At 42.0% G+C, this 16,131-nt stretch overlaps 1 long non-coding RNA gene and 1 pseudogene across 7 annotated transcripts in view; one reads left to right on the plus strand and one right to left on the minus strand.

Annotated features, from left to right (window-relative positions):
* The window catches only part of LOC147366227 (uncharacterized), a 514,655-nt gene that overhangs the window by 208,669 nt on the left and 289,855 nt on the right, over positions 1 to 16,131 (plus strand). The window lies entirely within an intron of this gene.
* LOC147366230 (cytochrome c oxidase subunit FA4 pseudogene) lies at positions 5,096 to 5,754 on the minus strand (annotated as a pseudogene). The gene is made up of 2 exons (XR_015133270.1): positions 5,624 to 5,754; positions 5,096 to 5,515 (listed from the first exon to the last, which is right to left on the minus strand). The product of XR_015133270.1 is annotated as a cytochrome c oxidase subunit FA4 pseudogene (transcript).

Here is a 16,131-nt window from a genome sequence, read left to right on the forward strand (position 1 = left end):
GGTATAGGGGTTCCTGAACATCCTCCAGTGCAACTTAGCCTAAAAAGGAAAAAATAAATTTGCATCTCCTTTACCAAATACTCTATATTCAGTAATTTCTTTTGAGTTGAATGAAAATGACTCTGGAAGGGGTAACACTACATTCCCCTCTTTGGGAACAGATTTCACTGGGAGGGGAGGGTGGAGTGCCCATCACAGTATTAATTATCTGGGCAGATGGTGTGGGGCCTTAGGTCTCTGTTCCAAAGCCCACATTTTAGACTGTAGTTTCCTTGTGTTGCCATGAAGTCATTGGACTGACTGAGGGAATCTGCATGTCAAGCACAGAAAATCCTCCTAAATAATGAGAAGGGTAGTAGATGAGAGCAGGAGAAGGAGTTTAACTGCATCTTGATTGCGAAGCCTAATAGTTCTTGAAATATCAAGGGAAATTATATTTTTTTTCCTTTATTGGATATAAATGTTTATATTATTGACTACTCTTTTTAGTTTTCTGGTGGCAAGAGACTGACCCAAGGAAGTGTTTCTCCTTAGTGTCTCTGACTCATCTAGGGGTCTTGTTAAAATGCAGATTCTGATTAAATAGATTTGAATCCAAGTGAGCCCTAAGTTTCCGCATTTCTGACAAGATCCCAGCTGATGCTATTGGTCTACATGAAACAGGGTGAGTAGAAAGATGCTACAGTATTCCTGGAGGCCTGTTCCCACCCCGTCACTTGATTATCAGCCCAGTCTAAGCCCTTTCTTTCCCTGCCATTTGCTCTGTTTTACCTGCTTTCTGACTGCAGCCATTTCATTTTGCAGAATCAACCATGTCACGTGATGGAAACCTTTCTCAGTCCTGTGGGTTTGCATGGCTTTGGAAACATTCAGTCATTGGGAAGTGTTAAACAACAAGGAAAAATGAGTGGATGGAGAGGGTACTGTGTGAGTGGAGGAGGAGAGAGAGTGGTGTGTGTGTGTGTGTGTGTGTGTGTGTGTGTGTGTGTGTGGTGGGGGGTGGGGTGGGGAGGAAAAGGATATAATAGGTCTCATTGGAATGTGGAAATGTGTGTATATAAAAGACCTGTTAACTCTTGTCTAAAATAGCATAACACCCCAGCATGGTTGGGCAAGTATAGCAGCAAGATGGAAAAAAAAAATCTAGGGAATGTCCAAGAATATTTTGGAATGATACAACACTCATGGTTTCTTTTTTTCCTGTTGCAAGTTGGATGTAGTTTTCTGCTGTTCAGAGTTTACTCCGTTCCCTATTCTGTCCTGCAGAGATGAGGTGAAAAGCGCTACAAAGGGAGAAATTTCTACTGTCTGTGGCCAAACAGTGTTCAGGATGTCACTATTCAAGTTTCACCTGAATCTGCTTTCCAAAGTGTTGTTATGTGATTTCTCTGCAGAAATCCCACTTAACGCCCCAACCTTCATGATTTTGCTCTTTTACTGTTTTTAAACCTTGAATGTTTTTATAAAAATTCAGTGGTGGGGAATTATTTTCTTTTCTTAAAAATAAAGCAGCACCAAATTTCCATTGTCAATTTTTTATTTTAACCATCCCTTCCCCATGTCAGTTCTCTTCAGTGAGGAATGCCATGTCTTTCTTTTTTTTTTTTTTTTTTTTTTTTACTATTACTTATTAGTTTTCTCTTATTTATCAAAGTGTCTCCTACAATACTTACTATTACCAGGCTTTAGAGAATGAAGATATTTTAGAATAATGCAAATAATCAAAATCTCCAATGATCAAATGGCTGTAAAACACTTCAAAGAATTTTCCCTTGGAGAAGTTTTCTGAAGACCTGGTCTTTCACTAAGAGACTCAGAAAGTATTTGGTAGGCCTGTCTGTAAAATAGTTTCTGTGATTTTTATTTTTCCCTCATGGTGGGAAGAAAACCAAAATGCAATATGCAATAACAACAACAACAACAAAAAGAAGATTGCCAGATGTATTGAGATAAAAGTCCAACATTCAATTCAGATTTTGTTACATAGCTCTGTTTTTCTATCCGGTTTACATTTCATATCTATGTATGCAGTACTATAGTTTAGGCATCTCTATGGAAAATTTGTACTTGTTCAGAAAAAAACTAGCTTTCATGGAGATGTCACTGGGAAATGTTACTTTTTATTGCTTGGACTATTTAGGATTTTATATGTGTAAAGTGCTATACAATCCCCATCAGTGGTTATTCCTATAAATAATTTCATGACTTGGTTTATTATTGCTATATCCATTTTATAGATGGTAATACAGAGGAATGGATTACAGGAAAGCTGAAATTAGATCCTACAATCACAGAGGTTTCCTAGACTGTTGTTTAAACTGTAGACTGCAAATGTGTCTCCTTGTGTTAAATATCTGATTAAAAAAAATGAAATATGTGTGGACTTGGCATCTCTGGAGCTGTGTCTGGGTTTGTTAAAGAAAAATGAGGAGATGTGAGTCAATTACATAATATTATGGGGAGACAGATCCCTCTTAGTAAAGGAAACCGTGGGTCCTGTTGGCCCAATGGTCTTCCCTGGCAGCATGAAGTCTGCTGGAACATTGCTCAACTCAAGTTTGTTTTCATAAACATCACTATCCTATCCATCATGGTACCAGAAATAGCTGCCTTGCACATTCTTCTTGTAATTATAATTCCAGTCCTGAAAATGTGTCCCTTAGATTCTTAAAGGTCATTTTAAGATTACACTGCTGGGACCTTAGAGAACAAGGTTTGGACAAGAAAGTCTGTCTCTAGAAAACATCCATTGAATTGAGTGGAGGTATTTTAACCATCTTGTTCTGTTTGCCTCTGGCTATGAGCATTGGCTTTAGAAACTTTATTCTAAAGTGAATGAGCTGGTGGGATCAGTATGTATTCACACGCAGAAGGTGGTAGGGATCGTCCATACCCTTGTATCAGATGGTGCAGTCCCAGAAGTTCCCAGTAAGACTGGCCTCTCACTTCAATGGGGCTCTTGCCAGGCGCTCAGTTGATGCAGGGCCCTTAATTTTTCCTCTCTATGGGGAACAAGCCCCCATGTGTCCAGCCTCATGAAACCCATTTTGTTCTTCTGACCACCAGAACTGAAAGATAATGATATCAAGTTTGTCCTAATTTGTTTCAATAGCAGCAGGAAACTAATACAAGCAATTTTGCCTTCATGGACTTTTTCCTCCCTTAAAAGAAATGTTAAAAATTATTTTATGATTTTGTTAATACAAAGATGTATTAATATTATAAATTGAAACTTTCTTTGACTTAACAGTTTCCTTTGTCTCGTGATTTTAAAAGAAATTGGAACATTTTTATAGGTACTTAAAAGTACCCTCGGCTCTGGGCATAGGGCCAAGTGTGCCTATTGGACAGGTGGGCTCTCCCTATAGGTGTGTGTGCGTGCTCAGTCATGTCTGACTTTGTGACCCCATGGACTGTAGCCCGCCAGCCTCCTCTGTTATAGAATTCTCCAGGCAAGAATACTGGAGTGGGTAGCCATTCCCTTCTCCAGGGAATCTTCCTGATCCAGGGATCGAACCCGGGTCTCCTGCACTGCAGGCCGATTCTTTACAGTCTGAGCCATCAGGCATCTCTATCCAAATCTTTCCCATCGTTCACCACTCAGTACAGCCAAGTACATGCCAACTGAGGGATTTCAGAGATACTGGCTTCTTGCTCTGTTGTCTCACCTCTTTGTGTTTGAATGGGGAGATGTTTTCCACTAGTGAGGATACATATTTCAAGCAGGAGAATGTTATTCAAAGTGCCTCTCAAGTCCCATGATATCAGTATACACAGTAAACACACAATACCCTTACTGTATACACTGCAAACACACAGTAAATACTGGTTGAGTGAAGAACTGTGACAAGACTTGTCTTTGAGTCCTGTTTCCTGGAATATTTTGCCTGATCAATTTATCTTTCTTTACTTTTGTTTCAAATAAAAGAAGAGATCATGGTTAAAATTTGAAAACAGATGTGGATATCCTTTATGTTTAAATAGCATCCACTATTTGCAAGACATTTTCACGTACATCATCTCTTCTGATGACCTGTAAAGAAATTTATGATTTTAGGACAAAAATATTTTATCATGAACTTATATAAAAATGTTGGACTTCCCTAGTGGTCCAGTGGTTAAGAATCTGCCTTGCAATGCAAGGGACACCAGTTTGATCCCTGGTCCAGGAAGATCCCACATGCCATGGGGCAACTGAGCCTGTACACCAGCACTCTGGAGCCCACGAGCCACAGTTACTAAGCCTAAGTGCGGACGTTACTGAAGTCCAAGTGCCTGGAGACCATGCTCAGCAACAAAAGAAGTCACTGCAACGAGAAGCCTGTGCACACAGCTAGGGAGTAGCGCCCACTTGCCACAACTTGAGAAAGCCTGTGTGTAGCAATGAAGACCCAGTGCAGGAAAAATACATACTTTAAAAAGTTTTAATAGTGACAGCAGTTTTAATTTTAGAGATAAATTATTTGTCACTTATAATCCTAAGAAAGAATACTTAGATATCTGATTTTGGTCACTTTATAATTTGGCCTATGTGCTCACAGGAAAGCAAAAATGCAGAACAGCATTTATACTCCTTAGTCATATATATTGCTTTCCACACTTTGTGAAAAATGATACATCACAAACTGATGATAAACATTAATGCTGTGAATTGGAAATGACAACCTACCTCATTAACTGTTTTCACTTCTCTGACAATTAGAAGCCAGAAAGGCATAATTTCTAGCTTAAATGCAAAGTTAGATTGAGGGAAGTTCAGAGACAGGCTGAGGGAATCTGCAGCTATAAGGCCTCAATGCTTATGGAGCTCACAGGGGTAAATGTAGCCACGTTCCTGAGTTATGATCCTAATTCAGGATCTGCAGAGTCTATGCTAATTTGTTCTGGAAAAGGCTACATGGAAAAACATTTGTTTCTAGAGATTTTCAGGAAAGTAGCCAATTCAAACTGCTCAATGCTGAGACATCATTTCTGGCTGGTAGCAAGTTCTTTCTGTCATCATGGGGCTGGCTTGAGAATGAAGAATGTCTTCATACCGACCGTTTCCTTTTTTTTTTTTTTTTTCAAGTTTCAGACTATTTATTAATCAGTGTAAACCCCAACAGAAAACACCAACATGATTTCGTGCATTTAGAGGGGAAATATTTCCTGATTAAGTGGAAAATTGTGTAGACGGCTTCTGGAAGACCTTCATTCTAAGCAGCTTTATAGTGAAATACTTCATTTAGAAGTCCGGACCTTCTTTATTCAGTTTTCTGTAATCTACCTTCACTGAATAGAACTTGTACTGATCATTAGGATCCAGCTGGTTCCAGGGTTCTGGGTTATTCTTTTTGGCTCACCTGACATCGCAATTGAACAAGGCCAGGTGCAAGACATGCAGTGTTGCTCCAGTACTTCCTGCTCCAGTACATATGAAGGGGGATCAAGCTACGATGCTTCTTGGCCTGACCGATGATCTGCTGGGGCATGGTTGCAACAGAGGCCTCAAGTCCAAACAGTGAGAAAAACTAACCTGCAAGGTCCAGGATTAAATAGCCTCAGATACTGATGGTTTTGAATTCATATGTGCTCCCCACACATACACGTATGTGCACATTCACACGTATACACCAGTACCCACATCTTTAGCTCTGTCTTCCACACCAAATGTATGAACTTATTCACGAGCCTTCAAGTGTCCTCGTCAGACCAGTTCAGTCCAGCTCTGGAGAAACAGGTAAGATAGACGGATACATTCCATCAAATTAATTCCTCATTTCACACTTGAAGTTTTGACAGGATGTCCATCTCGAGAATCCCTTGGACTGCAAGAAAACCAAACCGTTCAATCCTAAAGGAAATCAACCCTGAACATTCACTGGAAGGACTGATGCTGAAGCTGAAGCTCCAATACTTTGACTACCTGATGTGAAGAGCTGACTCATTGGAAAAGACCCTGATGCTGGGAAAGATTGAGGGCAGGAGGAGAAGGGGATGACAGAGGATGAGATGGTTGGATGGCATCATTGACTCAATGGACATGAGTTAGAGCAAACTCTGGGACATAGTGAAGAACAAGGAAGCCTGGTGTACTGTAGTCTATGGGGTCACAAAGAGTCAGACATGACTTAGCAACTGAACAATAACTGGCCTCCCACTGTAAGAAGGCCTTGTACTCTGTTCAAGGGCAACCAAAGGAAGCAGAGGACTCCAGCATTAAGAAAATCGAGTGGCTGTTCAAAGATCCTCCCTTCCATTATCCTCTCATCTTAATGCCTTCCCAGGCTGCCTATGGTTAGGCGCCTTTTAGAAAGTTACCCTCATTCAAGTTACACCCTGCCACACCTCCAGGCCCCAGGATGCTTGTGTCTGAGTTCCCAGCGGTCTTAAAGCCTTGCCAACAGCAGACAGAGACATCCCGCTGAGCCCTGGGTGGAGAGAAAGCCTGGAGTTACACAACAGTGACCCACTTGGCACAGGGGCTGAGCCATCCTGACGGGCCCTAGGGACTCCTTCCATATCCACGTCCTCTGGGATTGTCCCTTAGAGAACTCTCACAAACACACTCACCCAGCCACAGTCGGGGGACATCAACAGAAACCCATGGAAACAAGGCCCTGCCCTGTGGCATTCTGAGTCAGCTCCGTAGTGTGATTTATCAGCCGCCTGAAAAAAGAAAATACTGCTAGGATTGGGCTGAGACCATGAGGTGTAAAGGTGTCCCGGAGTTGAAAAAAACAGGGATGGGTCTAAATCTCCCCCCGCCCGCCCGCCCCTCTTTCCTGCCAGAGAAAATTATTCCAGCGTAAACATCTCTCTTTAAATTTAGAGTATCTTTGTGCAAGGAAAACTACTTTATTACTCAACATTAGTGACACTTACTTTGAACCTTAATTCTGAAAACCACAGAATTTAAAAAATGCTGTAAATAGCTGACATGAGTGTTCTTCCCCGGCTTTCAAAGGAATTGTTTTTGTAATTACTGAGCAGGGTGAAGCTGAATTGTCCCCCACAACCTTTACCCTTCCACCCCCACCTCCCCCCCACACACATAGTAAACAGGAGAGGGTAATGAGATAGCTCAACTAAAAAACATTCATCATATTCAGACGAATTAATAGTGGAAAAGTTTCAGTACATTCCTAATGCTTAAAAAAAAAATCTTTTTATGTTTTAAGTAGTTAGGTCTCTATTCTACTTCAGAGTACAAATAAATGCCTGACTTAGGGTGTAAGCCAAATTCCAAAATGTAGCAAAAACAGTGCCTGCATATTTGGCAGGAATTGAAACCAGTTCAGGTCAGTGTCTGTTTCTGTCCAAAGAAGAGTTTCTGCATTTACACTGGGCTAGGAAAACAACACAGGAAGACCTGGGGAACAACAAGTAATACTGTCAGCTCCAGTGCCGGGCTGGCCAGAGGAGAATGTGGAGAACAAGTCTGGAATCACGGCTTAAGCTCCAGGTTGGGTTGGCATAAGGTTTGGGGTATGGGGTGGGGGGCAGTGAGCAAGAGAAAGAGAGGGGCTGGATGCATTGTTGTAGCAAAATTGCCTTCTCCCATCTCAGGCTCTCACCTTGCAAATCACCCTCTCTTAGCAAAAGCACATCTTACTTGTTAACTCCTCCCCTGCTCGCTAACCTTTTCAATCATCCCCCTTCTTCATTTCAGAATGGCCTTCGGAACAAAGCAGCGTTTTAAAGCCTTTCCCACTAAAAGTTCGCCCCTCCCCCCCTTTAAAGAGGCAGTGTGGGGGTGATTTTCTTTTCTGTCTTTTTTTTTGTTGTTTTAATTTGTTTTTCTGCAGTCTCCTCTCCTGAAGCTGTCATTGTTTGGAGGTTGATGGATATTTCTTCAGAGATACCATCATATCGCTTGTTATTGTAACACTTATTGGTGATAAAGTTCAGCCTAAAAATTAAGCAGCTGCAATGTAGCAGCACAAATTAGTTTAATGTAAGCAGTCAGGAGCAGCTGGCTGGCTCAGGACTCGAATTTAGCTGTGGGGGGAAGGGTTCTGTGACGCTGACAGTGTTTTTTCCCTCTACATAAACATTTTTGGCTCTTGCTGCTTTTGTGCTGATCATGTGACAGTGTCCCTAGGCAGATAATTTATTTCTGTGGCTTTCATGAGCAATCATTAACCTTCAGACATCGAGTTTGCTTTTTTTTGCTTTGTGGCATTTGTTATTATTATTATTATTATTTTTGTATACTAACTAATTCAGAAAGTGTCAGGAGAAAATTACAACCAATTTATAATAGACTGCAATGCATAATACTTATGTTTCTATTAAAGCAGACCTTGCTTACAAGACCATTCTCATAGTTTAGTTGGTGTTGGTGGATCAGAATAATTATTTTCAGTGTGGCTGTTGTGGCGATGCTCCCTCTGTCTCCTTCCGCTTGCAAGGCCACTGCAAGCTGGTCTCGCAGAGACTGGATTTAGAGATCACCTCCGGTGGTCTTCACTGACTCCCTAGGAGGCTGGAACCCCAGGAGCCTCCATTGAGCTGGGAACCAGACTTCTGGAGTGGGAGGTGGACTTGCTCGATTCCATCTTCCTTCAACAACTGACACCCCAGCCTTCTGTAAACAGTGTGGCCATTTGTAGTCAGTCACTGGAGCTAGAATAGACTGAGGTTGAAAAACAAAGGAAATCAGAAACTGTGTCCTGCGTAAATCGGTGAGGGTGGCAGGGGACAGAAATATATTTCTGCCATCTACTAATCATGCCCACTGGTTTTCTGAGTTTATCTGTTGTATCCTCCTCGGATCTGTTTGTATTGCTCAGCCATTTCTGCCAACCAGTAATTCAGGAGTGAAATGCACAGGGTCACTCCTTGGTGTCTATCATACACGATATCTTCAGACACTTGCAGCATGCCGATTATCTCGTGGGTATTGTGTGGGCCCTCTTAGATATTCATTTATTCATTCTCTCATGGTGCAGGGTTGGTGGGGGAAACACTCAGGACTACTTGCACAGAGGGATTTGATAAAGTGTATTTATAAACCCCAATGGATTGTGTTCAGTGCAAAATAAGGAGGAGGAGCAACTCCTTGTCTTTCTTACTTGTTCAAAAGATTTCAGTGATAAGAGCTGTTCTTAATTGATACTAATATTTTGTAAGACTAGATGTATAGGTCTTATTTAGGTTGCAGCATGAAAATTCCATTCTTCTAAATGAATGATTCAAGAGCTCAAAACAGGGAAAATTGATGCTGTCATTTTTTAAAACATTTTGAGGCAGCATCAATGAGCTAGGTATTTCACAGGCGGAACATGAGGAAGAGCTTGAGCAAATGATAGAAACAAAGATGCCAAAGTACTTGGGTCATCTTCGATGTTGCATGAAAATGACTGAATGGGTCCCATAGGTGTAATTAATGTGGGTGGATACAAAGCTGTACCCTTGCTGAGGTGGGGGGTGGGGCTGGGGGAGTGGGCAGAATCTGGCATCTTCTTTGTCCTCACCCCAAAGAGAGAGATTTCTTTCCCAAACATAGGTCCCTCGTGTTCTGGGCTTTTTCCAAGTCTTTTTAGCATTTCTTGTTCACTGATTCCACCCCACATGATTGGCAGGACTGCATTATGACTTTGGTGCTTTATGTAGAAAGTAATTCCCTCACTAAGCTGAGCACTTTTGCCTTCAAAAACCCCTTCCTCCACATTGATAATCATAGTTTAGGACTGTGTTGATATAAAGATGCATACAACATGGGGTGGATTCATTTTTATGTATTCATTATTTTTATGTCATTTTTCTCTTCCAACTTGAAAAGTAATGAAAATGAAAATATTTTCATGCACCACTGAAAGTATCTTAGACCCTGGGCACTGTGCTTCCTCTGCCTAATGTAGATGTTGGCTGCAGGGGTGGGCACAAGCACATAGCTGATCTTTGCCCAAAGGGAAGAAAATGTAGGTGAAGGAACCAAGTACAAGTGAGAATGCCACAGGGGTACTCCTCTCTCAGATTAAAGCATTCACAGCTTTATTTCCAGACACTCCTTTGTCACAGGCTCCAGGGCAGTGTTTATCTCCTGGGGAGGGGGCTCACCTGGGGGTGCTCTTACTTGCTCATTGTGCTGAACTCTTTTCCAGCCCATCTTGCTCTGTTTAGCCCTGTGTGCCTTATCTGAACCAACATGCCCTCAAACCCCATTCTAGAATGCACTCTCTTGTGTTGTATTGCTCATCCCTTCACCCCAAGCCTTGCTCACCAGGATCACAGCATCCTACCATGATCTCTGTCTGTGCAGCCATCCCCTTTGTATGGACCCTACAGGACTGTGTCTGAGACCCTCCTCTTCGAGTCAGCTGACCTTTGTTACTCCATTTCAGCCTTGTCATTTTACCATTTGAAACCCTCTTAACTTTCTGCTACTTCAGCCCTACCTCTCAATTTATCTGAGTGATCTTGGATAATATATATATATTTTTTTTAATTTTTATTTTTAGTTGGAGGATAATTACTTTACAGTGTTGTTTTGGTTTCTTCCATACAACAACGTGAATCAACTCTAACTATGCATATATTCCCTCCCTCTTGAGCATCCCTCCTTCCTCCCAGCATTCCCACCACCCTGCCATCTGACCCCTCTAGGTCATCACAGAGCTAGTGAGAAGTTGCTATATAAAACAGGATATTTTATTCTTTAGCACCAGTTTTCTTATCACTACAAAATAGATTGGTAGCACTAGTGGTAAAAAACCTGCCTGCCGGTGGAGGAGACTTAAGAGATAGGGGTTTGATCCCTGGATTGGGAAGATCCTCTGGAGGAGGGCATGGCATCCCACACCAGTATTTTTGCCTGGAGAATTCCATGGACAGAGGAGCCTGGCAGGCTAGAGCCCATAGGGTCACAGAGTTGGACACTACTGAAGCAACTTAGCATGGCATGGCATAAAATAGATGAATAATAGCCAACTACGCATTAAGTAGGGGCTTCCCGTGTGGCTCAGATGGTAAAGAATCTGCAATTCAGGAGACCTGGATTCAATCCCTGGGTTGGGAAGATCCCCTGGAGAAGAAAATGGCAGACCACTCTAATATCCTTGCCTGGAAAATCCCATGGGCAGAGGAGTCTGTGGGGTTGCAAAAGAGTCAGACAGGATTGAGCAACTAAACAGCAAATGTACTGACTATGCACAGTGGGCGAGGGATTGTGCTAAGGAATTTGCTTAGTGATTGGTGTGCATTCTCCCTTTTAATAAGGATGAAAGATCTAAGCAATAGATACGTGCTTTCATTAATCTCATTGTATAGATGGGGAAGCTGAGGCATAAAGAAATTTAGTAACTTAAGGTTTCCCAGAGAGAATGGGACATCAGGATTACAGCCCCAGTGGTTAGATCCTGGAACATTAGTCTCAATCATTATTGCTATGCTCCTATGCTATTTGTAACACCTACCTCATAGAATTATTGGGATTCACTTTCGTACTGAGCAGTATGAAAAGGCAAAAAGATAGGACACTGAAAGATGAACTCCCCAGGTTGGTAGGTGCCCAATATGTTACTGGAGATCAGTGGAGAAATAACTCCAGAAAGAATGAAGAGATGGAGCCAAAGCAAAAACAACACCCAGTTGTGGATGTGACTGTTGATGGAAGTAAAGTCTGATGCTGTAAAAAGCAGTATTGCATAGGAACCTGGAATGTTAGCTCCATGAATCAAGGCAAATTCAGTTCAGTTTTCAGTTGCTCAGTCGTGTCCAGCTCTTTGCAACCCCATGAATTGCAGCACGCCAGGCCTCCCTGTCCATCACCATCTCCAAGAGTTCACTCAAACTCACGTTCATCGAGTTGGTGATGCCATTCAGCCATCTCATCCTCTGTCATCCCCTTCTCCTCCTGCCCCCAATCCCTCCCAGCATCAGAGTCTTTTCCAATGAGTCAACTCTTCTCATGAGGTGGCCAAAGTCCTGGAGTTTCAGCTTTAGCATCATTCCTTCCAAAGAACACCCAGGACTGATCTCCTTTAGGATGGACTGGTTGGATGTCCTTGCAGTCCAAGGGACTCTCAAGAGTCTTCTCCAACACCACAGTTCAAAAGCATCAATTCTTTGGCACTCAGCTTTGCAAGTGGTCAAACAGGAGATGGCAAGAGTGAACACTGACTTTTTAGGAATCAGCAAACTAAAATGGACTGGAATGGGTTAATATAACTCATATGACCATTATATCTACTATTATGGGCAAGAATCCCTTAGAAGAAATGGAATAGCCATCACAGTCAACAAAAGAGTCTGAAATGCAGTACTAGGATGCAATCTCAAAAACAACAGAATGACCTCCATTTGTTTCCAAGGCAAACCATTCAATATCACAGTAATCCCAAGTCTATGCCCCAATCAGTAATGCTGAAGAAGCTGAGGTTGAATGGTTCTATGAAGACCTACAAGACCTTTTAGAACTAACACCCCAAAAAGATGTCCTTTTCCTTGAGGGGACTAGAATGCAAAAGTTGGAAGTCAAGAGAAACCTGGAGTAGCAGGCAAATTTGGCTTTGGAGTACAGAATGAAACAGGTCAAAGGCTAACAGAGTTTTGCCAAGAGAACGCACTGGTCATAGCAAACACCCTCTTCCAACAACACAAGAGAAGACTCTACACATGGGCATCACCAGAGGGTCGATACTGAAATCAGAATGATTATATTCTTTTCAGCCAAAAATGAAGAAGCTCTATATAGTCAGCAAAAAGAAGACTGGGAGCTGACTGTGGCTCATATCATGAACTCCTTATTGCCAAATTCAGACTTGTATTGAAAAAGTAAGGAAAACCACTAGACCATTCAGGTATGATCTAAATCAAATCCCTTATGATTATACAGCGGAAGTGATAAATAGATTCAAGGGATTAGATCTGATAGACAGAGTGCCTGAAGCACTATGGACGGAGGTTCATGATATTGTATAGGAGGCAGTGATCAAGACCATCCCCAGGAAAAAGGAATGTAAAAAGGCAAAATGGTTGTCTGAGGAGGCCTTAAAAATAGCTGAGAAAAGAAAAGATGCAAAAGGCAAAGGAGAAAAGGAAAGATATACCCATTTGAATGCCGAGTTCCAAAGAATAGCAAGGAGAGATAAGAAAGCTTCCCTCAGGGATCAGTGCAAAGAAATAGAGGTCAACAATAGAATGAGAAAGACTAGAGATCTCTTCAAGAAAATCAGAGATACCAAGGGAACATTTCATGCAAAGATGGGCTCAATAAAGGACAGAAATGGTATGGACCTAACAGAAGCAGAAGATATTAAGAAGAGGTGGCAAGAATACACAGAAGAACTGTACAAAAAAGATCTTCATGACCCAGATAACCATGATGGTGTGATTACTCACCTAGAGCCAGATATTCTGAAATGTGAAATCAAGTGGGCCTTAGGAAGCATCACTACAATCAAAGCTAGTGGAGTTGATGGAATCCCAGTTGAGCTAGTTCAAATCCTAAAAGATGATGCTGTTAAAGTGCTTCACTCAATATGCCAGCAAAATTGGAAAACTCAGCAGTGGCCACAGGACTGGAAAAGGTCAGTTTTCATTCCAATCCCAAAGAAAGGCAATGCCAAAGAATGCTCAAACTGCCACCACAATTGTACTCATCTCACACTAGCAAAGTAATGCTCAAAATTCTCCAAGCCAGGCTTCAACAGTATGTAAGCCATGAACTTCCAGATGTTCAAGCTGGTTTTAGAAAAGGCAGAGGAACCAGAGGTCAAATTGCCAACATCCGCTGGATCATCGAAAAAGCAAGAGAGTTCCAGAAAAACATCTATTTCTGCTTTATTGACTATGCCGAAGCCTTTGACTGTGTGGATCACAATAAAGTGTGGAAAATCCTGAAAGAGATTGGAATACCAGACCACCTGACCTGCCTCTTAAGAAATTTATATGCAGGTCAACAAGTAACAGAACTGGACATGGAAAAACAGACTGGTTCCAAGAAGGAAAAGGAGTAAATCAAGGCTGTATATTGTCACCCTGCTTATTTACGTTATATGCAGAGTACCTCATGAGAAATGCTAGGCTGGATGAAGCACAAGCTGGAATCAAGATTGCTGGGAGAAATATCAATAACCTCAGATATGCAGATGACACGACACTTACGGTAGAAAGCGATTAACTAAAGAGCCTCTTGGTGAAAGTGAAAGAGGAGAGTGAAAAAGTTGGCTGAAAACTCAACATTGAGAAAACTAGGGTCATGGTATCTGGTCCCATCATTTCATGGCACATAGATGGGGAAACAATGGAAGCAGGGAGAGACTTTAATTTTTTGGCCTCCAGAATTACTGCAGGTGGTGACAGCAGCCATGAAATTAAAAGACACTTGGTCCTTGGAAGAAAAGCTATGACCAACCTAGACATCATATTCAAAAGCAGAGACATTACTTTGCCAACAAAGATCTGTCTAGTCAAAGCTATGGTTTTTCCAGTAGTCATGTATGGATGTGAGTATTGGACTGTAAGGAAAACTGAGCAGCGAAGAATTGATGCTATTTAACTGTGGTGTTGAAGAAGACTCTTGAGAGTTCCTTGGAGTGCAAACAGATCCAATCAGTCCATCCTAAAGGAAATCAGTCCTGAATGTTCATTGGAAGGACTGATGCTGAAGCTGAACCTCCAATACTTTGGCCACCTGATGTGAAGAACTGACTCATCGGTAAAGACCCTGATGCTGGGAAAGATTGAAGGCAGGGGGAGAAGGGGATGACAGAGGATGAGTTGGTTGGATAGCATCACCAACTCGATGGACATGAGTTAGAGTAAGCTCCTGGAGTTGATGTTGGACATGGAAGCCTGGCATGCTGCAGTCCATGGGGTCGCACAGAGTTGAACACAACTGAGTGACTGAATGGAACTTCTTAGCAAATATCTGTTTCACATCTCCTGTGTGTTGATACATGCTCTCAAGAATCTCCTGTCTCTGCTCAGGAGACAGGTCTAGAGAAAGGTCAGCAGAACTAGAAGGAGAATTGAAAGTGCTGGATCACATGTACTAAGAACTTCTCAGGGAGAAAAAGAAGATAAGTTAATCAGAGGTTGGGAGCAGATGGGAGGGTAGCTGGGAAGGCTTTTTAGAGAAGAAAAAGTTTAGACCTTCAAGCAAGGATACATTGTAGATAATAGAGAAAAGAGGGAGGGAGTTTCCTGGTCAAAGCAAAGGTTAGGCAGGAGGCCTGGTATTTTTCTGGTTTCAACCATAAGCTTTAAAATAGCCAACACCTGGCAGTTACAGTTTTGCCTGGAAACTTCTGCCCTTCTTTCAATGGCTAGTTATCAAATTATAATTACTTTAAGCAGGTAGAGAATGAGACCAGGATGAGAGTCACATAAGATTAAGGAGAGTAAGTCAGTCAGAGTGAGATCATTTATTCATTCACTTACTTATTTTTCATCATTCCTTACTGAATATTATATTCTGAGTAATATAGGCAACTTCCTGCAGATCACACATGAAAAGACAGTTCCTGTTTTCAAAGTCTAGTAGGGCAAAGAGATAGGAAAATATAAACAATTACCACTGAATATTATCAAGGCCTTTAGCATGCTGCTGCTGCTGCTGCTAAGTCACTTCAGTCGTGTCTGACTCTATGCGACCCCATAGATGGCAGCCCACCAGCCTCCACCATCCCTGGGATTCTCCAGGCAAGAATACTGGAGTGGGTTGCCATTTCCTTCTTCAATGTGTGAAAGTGAAAAGTGAAAGTGAAGTCGCTCAGTCAACAAATGCAGAAGCTACCCTGAGCAAGGAGCTCCAGTCTCTTCCTGTCTTTGGATCAGAGAACACTTTAGATGGAGGTGCCATTTGAGTTGTGGCTCAAAAAATGAGTAGGTGTCATTGACTTAAAAAGGTAAGGAAAGATGTCCCAGGCAGAGAGGTCAACATATGGAAAAGAGAGCCTAACAATGCAGAGACCTCCAACAGTTTGTTATCACAGGAACTTCAAGTGCTTCCTTGGAATCTGGAGATGAGGTGTGGCTGCAGGCACAGTGTGATCTCAGAGGACAGAGTGTTAATCAGGAGAGGTTCCCGCAGTCAGTTCACATGGGCAGTGGAGGAGGGGTAACCAGGAGGGGAAAGATGAAAGTAAAAAGACAAATTAGGAGCTCATGGTGATCTTTTTGGTGTTAGATGATGAGGACATG

This window comes from Bos grunniens, chromosome 9 (genome assembly GCF_055505025.1).
Source record: "Bos grunniens cultivar Pamir isolate PY7600 chromosome 9, Bosgru_T2T1.0, whole genome shotgun sequence".
NCBI classification, from domain to species: domain Eukaryota; kingdom Metazoa; phylum Chordata; class Mammalia; order Artiodactyla; family Bovidae; genus Bos; species Bos grunniens.